This window comes from Clytia hemisphaerica, unplaced genomic scaffold (assembly GCF_902728285.1).
Source record: "Clytia hemisphaerica strain Z4C2 unplaced genomic scaffold, Clytia hemisphaerica genome assembly, whole genome shotgun sequence".
NCBI classification, from domain to species: domain Eukaryota; kingdom Metazoa; phylum Cnidaria; class Hydrozoa; order Leptothecata; family Clytiidae; genus Clytia; species Clytia hemisphaerica.
The window spans coordinates 8,292-16,062 of NW_027104077.1; the positions used below are offsets into that span (position 1 = coordinate 8,292).

Below are 7,771 nucleotides of genomic sequence, written 5' to 3' on the forward strand. Positions count from 1 at the left end.
AATTAGTTTTCCAGACCCCCAACCTGTTTATTCTGGTTTATTTACTTACACAAGGAAGTCCGAGACTTGCAAAATGGTGTAAGGCATTTCGACATAAATATAAGTAATGCTAGGCCTTTTTAAAGATCACATACCTGTGTCGGAGGCACGTGACCAAAATCATTGTCCATTACGGCGCATGCTAAACGGTGTAAGCCTGTCTCGTGTTCAAGAGGAACGGAAACAAATTTGCCAACACCTTGGTATTGATAAACGTACGGTATCGAATGCTGACCAATTTCCACCTGCACTGAAGCCATATTTCTGCTCTCCGCAAGCACGTAACGCGGATGAATACATATACCAATCAAAAGGGTAACGTTTTTTCAGGTTATAACCAAGCTCGATTGTTTCTTTAAGGTTTTCAACGAATCGAACTTGATTTGAAAAATATTGGATAAAATTTTTGATCAGTTTAGTTTGATAGTTTTCAAGTTGATAATCTTTTCCATTCTCTTGTCTTTGATTTGAAAGTGGTAGGGTGTTGGTGTTTGCTCCAGAGAGGCTGAAATATTCAACCGACCAGCTTCATCTGATTCCTCGCTAAATTCTTTTTTCGGATTTTGATTTTTCCTTGAGCGAATAAAAACTCACTAAGCGCAATAATGCTTTGGTTGAAGCCGCTCATTAGTTTATCCAAAGCGTCGCTTTTACCGTTGGCGTACGCTAAATATTTAGATAAAAGTGCTGACGTCATCAGTTTAATACTAATCATGACAGCATCGGTGTTTGCCTCGATTGACCAGGTGGCGGGTAAACAGAGTTTTGAGTAAGTAAGTAAAGATAACACTTGTGTCTGGAGAACTTTTCTTTATGGGCGTCACAGGGGGCGTTTCATCGTTTTCAGGGCGAATTTCTTTGAGGCCACTGATACGAGTCAGTTCATTTTGTATGGTTTGACTGATGCAACGTTGGAGGTTTGGTAACCAATTCTCGATGCCATTCTCGCAAGTGATTGGCTAATAAATAAGCAGGAAGGAATTGAATTAGATTGTCGTTAACTTAAATCCAGAACAATGATATCTGGGCAATATCAAAATTTTTGGAATTTTATTTTACAGTAGTGGAAAAATATTAGCCGATTTAAAGGATGGCATGGGCAAAAACTGAAAAAGCTTCCCATATGTTCAATATAATTAACAGATTGTATCACTTCAAAATAAGCACCGGAGCACTTTTTAAATTTTCAAAATCTTGGGTACGGCGCCTTTTAGAGGCACATCAGAGGGCGCTCTTTAAAATTGAAATAACAGTTGACGCTCTTTATTCGATTTTTAAAAGGGGGGTTGGATTTTCATCGAATAAGGGAGTGTATGAAATAGTAGAGCGTCGTTTATGAGGGCTTCTTGTTGACGGTGACTTTCAATATTATCGAATAATAGAACGTCGAATTAGAGAACATCAACTGTATACATTTTGAAAGGCCTGTGTGTGCAAAGGAAGATCGCACTCCTTTGGGCGCGGAGCTCTTCAATATTTTTGTAGGTAGAGAGCTGATTTGAGAGCGGCGCTAAATAGAGGAAATACGGTATTGGTAGCCATATCGATACTTGGCAAACGCAAATAAGAAAACAAGATGATTTGTTCGTACTTTTCATCTTCTTTATTGGTTCCCTACCACCCTACCGAAAGTTCGAGAAAAAGCGAATTGAAAAGTTCGAGTGTAGCGTAAGCCTGATACATACCTTATACTCAGTGACTAAATGGATTAGAGTATTTTTATCTGTAAAATTTAGAAGTATTGACGACTCTACTAACCTTTCTCAAGAAATAAATGCTTGTGGCTGAATATTGAGCTTCTAGCGCCTGCGCATGTGCGACATACTTCACAGGAAAAAAAATTTGATTCCCTAGGCTATGGAAATGCATATTTCCAGATCTGGAAATCTGGATTTTTCCCTAACCAATCCCTAGCTAGGGAAGATGCAACAGCTCCCTAGTTATGGAAATGCAATTTCCCGATCTTATGACTATCTATGGATGTTAAATTTCCCTATTATTGAAAAGTGCTTTTCTCGAGCGAACCTCAATAAAACCCCATAGGGTTACCCATATTCACGAATTAAATCCTGATTTATAGAAAGCTGGTAAAATAATTAAATGTATTCAATCATTCTGTTAGCATTGGTTCGATAGCTTTCATTCGTTCTGACATGCACTTGCGCTACTTTGAAAATCCCGGCACTTTTGTCACAACAGTGGAGCTGCACTAGAGAGCCAACTTAATGACCTCAAACCCGTCTCATCGATCCACTGAGCCCTTGCGACGCAAGTCCATTGCGAACGAATGAGACCACCCTGGCGGGGCGCCTAACCTTTAGCGTTGTGTTACACACTGATCGAATACACCCTCATAATGGTTTGCTTTACATACGACTCGAACACTTTTGAGTGAAAAATCACTTGTGGTTTTTTCTCACGCATGCGTAATACAAGTTTGGGAAATCAATTTTCCCTAACCTGAAAATAATTTTCCCGAACTTTAGGCTCTAATTTGTGACAGTTTAAATTGTTTGATTTAATTGTCTTATTTGAAGGGATGAAAAATAAGTTCTGATTTAATTAATTGCTTAAAGGATACACTCAAATTAAAGAGTTCGGGAAATCGAATTTCCCAATCTGGGAAATTTTATTTCCCTAATTCGAAAAATCACATTTCCAGATCCAGAGAAAAAATAGAATAAAGCAGGCAAGGTCACAATTCGTGATATTTCCTTTCCCTAGCTTGTAGAAAGTAATCATTTTAAAAACTCGTGATCTCTCTTTTCCCGACTCATCCATAATCAGTTTAGAAAAACTTGGGGTTTTTAATTTACCGATGCAATTCTGAATGGGTAACTAGAAAGTTGAAAATATTAGTTTTCCACATGTGGAAATCCGTTTTCACTAACACATAATAGGTTTCCCTAGTTTCCTTACTTTCCCGAACTTAAAATTCTAGACTAATGTGATCGAATAAAAAACAACATCTGAAAATTAACAATCCCTAGGCTAGGGAATCAATATTTTTTTCCTGTGTTTTTACTTTACTTGATTACTACAAACTTTTACACAAAGTCTTCGCGACAACCTCTTGAATGAGAGAGTCTAATTCTATCGAAACAAAGAGATAGAAAATAGAGGAGGTTGCACGTTTCTCTTTCTATTATACTATGTTAGTTATGATCATGAATAATTAATGAGGGAAGAAAAAAAGAGGGAAAAGTTTACGGAACCGACTAAATTGAGACAATCGGTGTTTCATTCAAAAAGATACTATCGACGCCGTAAAAAGGTGTTTGAAAACGAAAGTAGAACGAGCAGAGAGACAAATCAAAAAAATGGTAAAATAATGGCTACTGTTTTCTTTGACAGCTCAAGTCTTTTGGAAATTTATTCTTAGATATTAGCTCTCTTGAAATATACTGTTCACTTGCTCACGTTCTAAAGAAAGGTTTACTTCAATGAGAGTCTATATAGCTGCAAATAAGGTAAGGTAAGTATAGGGAGAAATCTAGCATCAGTTGTCCATTTTAGCTTTTTTATGAGCTAAAAAATTTATATTTTTCTACAAAAATCATAATATATTAAATCATATAATGTACTATCATCAAAAGATAAATATCTACTAACAAATGTATTGAGATTGATAATTTTAGATCAGTTTGGACTGGTTTGGAGAGAAAAGAGAAGATATGCAGATATAAGATGATCAAAAACTTTAAGAGATTATAAACTTCAAAATTTTCACCTCATGTCACAGACTGTCCTTGACTGTCACAAGTGTGAAGGTAAGAGGTATCCTTTCTGTCTTTATGTATGTGTATTTACTTTTTCTGCTTAATTATAAATTTTTGTTTGAAACTTCACAAAAAACATTTGGAAATCCAAATCAAATCCAGCTAAAATCTAACAAAACAATTGAATAACAATAATTTAACAATAGAAAAATCAGAACGACCTGCCCATAACCATAAGTTGAGGTTGAGGTTGGCTGACTAAGACGACCACCCAAAGTGTAAAATCCAGGATATTCGACAAGCAGCTCTTGCATCAATGAAGTGAATGTCTTGACTAAAGATGAAAAGTGAAAAAATTCTGAATGAAAGAATAAAAGACGGAGAAATTGTTGGTTTTCTATTTTGAAAAAAAACCTCCAAGACATGCAAGGCCAGGAGCACTCACAGAAACATTGATTGCTTAAAAATTAACATTGTACTATTTCATACTAAAATAACTTTGAATGCAAAATCATTACAAACCTGTAGTTTGCAGCCCTTCAACAGTTTGAATAGCCAGGTACAGTCTCTTGTTTTCTTTCCTCTTGAGCAAGCCAGGTGTGGAAAGTGCCTCTGTTTTCCCACCTTTCAAAAATGTATTCGTCAGCCACTAAAACGATAAAAAGTTATAATTTGGTCACAACACACAAGTAAACTGTCAACATTATCTCTTATCAAATAAAAAATGCTCCTTTAAAATCATGAGATTTCTTTCACATATTGTATAATATGGAGTATAATTATCTGGATAATAGTAACACCTAACCCTCCCCTTAAAGGGAACTAGCAGGTGGTGAGAATACCTACAAAAACTAATCCCATTGAAGAATATAGGATAAAAATGAAGAAACGTTTGTCTTTTGTTTTTATGTACTGTCTAGAAAAATTATTCAAAATTTCTGTTTATATCAAGCTAGTCATCAAACTAAAATCAGACTAAGAACAAGCAGACTTGTAGCTATAGACTAAATTATTTCAATGTCATGGACAACAACTGAATACATCATATCATGGGATTTTTATTGTCATAAAAAGCCATTTTATTTCAGACAGACCTAATTCTCAGACTTCACCTAGCATGGTCAAAAATAAGAAGGAAAAATATAAAAAATGATAACTGTTGTATAATTGTATGCTTAGTAACATAAGCAAAATTTTTGAGTTAATATGGAAGTTACCTGAGCTGCAAGTTTAAATGTCATCCTATTTAGTCGATGTGTTCTCTTCTTAATTTGATCATGTAAAGCCCTGGGATTATGGTATTCTCGAACTCCCAGAGTTGTACCACACGGATCCAACTGATCGAGTGTTTGTCCAGCTAAAAGGAAAGGAGACCTTACAATTTCAATCATTTTTTTGAATTTCAACACCTGGTAGTGATAATACTATTTCAAACAAATCATCATTAATAATATCGAAGGTATATATCCTCTGGAAATAATAGACAAACCATTGATTCTCATTTGACTCTCATTTGAGAGTTTTCAAAATTGTTTTGTACTCACAAATGAAATAGAGCTTTCTATCCAAAGCACATCAGATTAATACTGAAGAAATGGACTTTATCTTCCTTATTCTTTGAGTTTATAAAATGAACGGTTTGTACAATGCTCCATCAGATACCAAACACCTGACCTTCAAACTCAATATAATTCCAACACTTTAACAGCTCCCAGACTACAGGAAATAACTCATCACTTGAAGCAGATGCAGTAGGGAAAAAACAAAAACAAAAGTAAATCCAGTGTAGATACCTCGTAAGTAGTACAATAAAAGCTAAAACATGTGAGGCCGATTGTCTTGCTTGTTGGCCCTCCTCATAACATTGCCTTTCCAACTTACAGATTTCCTCATTTATTTCACCCAATAACAAAATATAAAGTCTTCAGCATCAATAATTAGACAAGCCACACGGTCTCTTTAATATTGTGAAATTTTCTCTCCATCAACAAAATCTGCGAAACCACCAGTATCAATATCTGGTGTTGCTTTAACACGCTGAGTTGAGTTATGCTTGACTTTCTATTTCTTCCTACTTTTTCAGCTTGGGTGCTTCTGGGTGCCTTTCAACGCTGATTCAAACTTCGTACAAACAACTCTACACTTTTCACAGATTTTCTCAGGATGAAAATTAACAGAATCATTAATATAACATCAACTCTCAAAGCATTGAAAGCATCAAAAGAAGTTGCCTCTTTAAGTTTTCTACGGTCTTACTTTTTATGATGAATTGGCTTATCATGCACCGGTCGCATAATAATCTACACTACGTTTTTACTAAGCCAAGGTAGGGTAGGTTTGTTCGATGAAATTCAAATTCTTTCAAGAAGAAGAAGACTTCCATCTCTTCCTTCAGTAATAAAAAAAACAAATCAAGAAGCAAACTTTTCGAAATTCACTGCCAGAGTGAAAGACAACAAGAACCTGAACCTAGTCAGTCGAGTTGAGTACATGAAAAATGGGCTGAACTCAAAGAGCCAGACCACAGTGAAAAGAGCCAGACCACACTAGAAACTTCAGATATACATACCTCAAGGCATCCTCTACCAAGGAAAATTATTCCCTATTTGAGAAAAAATGTCCATCTTTTCGATTTCGAGTGATTTCCATCAGTAGGTGCTGTTAGCTACTCAACAAGACAGGCCATCTTTCTTCGATGATAATTTCACTGTATCCTTGGTCAAAACGTAAACAAATCATTTGATTGGTTGAAATAAATATATCCAAAAGCATTTGAGATGTTTTAAACAATGTAGTACTTGCTGTAGACGTTGTTTTAGTCATAACTCGAATAGACATAACAAAAATAACAGCAGAAAAATCACCGCTTCGACCCGCCATGTTTGCTTCCTTCTCGATTGGCGGCATAACACAGCTCGCGTCAAAGGCGATTTTTCTTTGTAGCAAAACAAAGGAAATTGAATAGAAAACAAGAGTCGCCTGGCTTTAAAGCAGTTGCGTGCAACCTCCTCTATTTTCTATCTCTTTGTTTACATTAAGAGAAAAGCAACAACTGAAGTTGTTCTTAGCAATTTCCGAACCAAGGTACAGAAAATTTTCATTTCACATACAGAAGTGATTTTAAAACATCATTTTGAGAGAAAAAAGATTTAGGAAAGGTAAGAGTTCTAGGGCTTATTCACAGAATCCGTAACTGAATATGGAAAATGTTCGCCGTATACATAAGGCCTAAGGTTAATGTTATTAATATTGATTACTTTCGAAAGTTTTATCACAAGAACCTAGAACAATGGTCTAAAGCCTATAGAGTCGAATAAAAATGAATTAAATTTTCATTATAGCATTTGAGTTGGAACAAAATCAGAACAGGATAAGACCGCAAATCATTTGCCTGATTTTCAGCAAGGATAAATTGTTTCTTCCATTACGTTATAAAAAAATTCTGATAACGTATAAATCAACTTATCTAATAAAAGATTAACCTCCAAGCAGCTCTTCGTGCTCCACGCATTCCAAGCATGCGCTCTAAAGGGAATGGTTCTGCAAGAAGACCTGCGAAAGTTCTCGGGTTTTCTTTGATGGCCGACACTCTGAAATTTCAGAGTACTTTTCACGATTCAATCGCGGCATTCGCATAAAATTTATCGATTTGCTCGGGCCTTCTTTGGATGCGTGGGGTAAACAAAACCGATTCTACTGCGACCGTGGCTTTCTTGCTCCGAACCAAATCCAAGATGGCGCCTGAAATTCACGTTTTGGCTCTTGGTCAATGTTTTGATCTTTTTATCGATTTTGAGACTTATGAAGGAAAATTCAATGTATCAAATGTTTTTTATTCATTTTAGTGTAGCTCTGACATACACCCACAGAAGTGACTGCTCATACTTATTGACCTAAAAGCTTTGAAAGACTGTTTTGAAAGTTGTATTAATTGTACACTGATTTTGCTTGGATGTTTTCTCATTTTTGTTCAAGATCAAGGCTCAAACACCAACCAAATTATTACAGGTATG

The 7,771-nt window shown here is 35.7% G+C and overlaps 1 long non-coding RNA gene across 2 annotated transcripts; it reads right to left on the reverse strand.

Moving 5' to 3' along the window:
• Positions 1 to 3,441: 3,441 nt before the first annotated feature.
• Positions 3,442 to 6,672, reverse strand: LOC136812641 (uncharacterized). Of its 2 annotated transcripts, none has more exons than XR_010847376.1 (4): positions 5,552 to 6,320; positions 4,976 to 5,115; positions 4,281 to 4,407; positions 3,442 to 4,092 (listed from the first exon to the last, which is right to left on the reverse strand). It is a non-coding gene; the product is annotated as an uncharacterized lncRNA (long non-coding RNA). The 2 variants fall into 2 exon arrangements; XR_010847375.1 differs by lacking the exon at positions 5,552 to 6,320 and adding an exon at positions 6,328 to 6,672 and having other exon boundaries at positions 3,445 to 4,092.
• Positions 6,673 to 7,771: the final 1,099 nt, after the last annotated feature.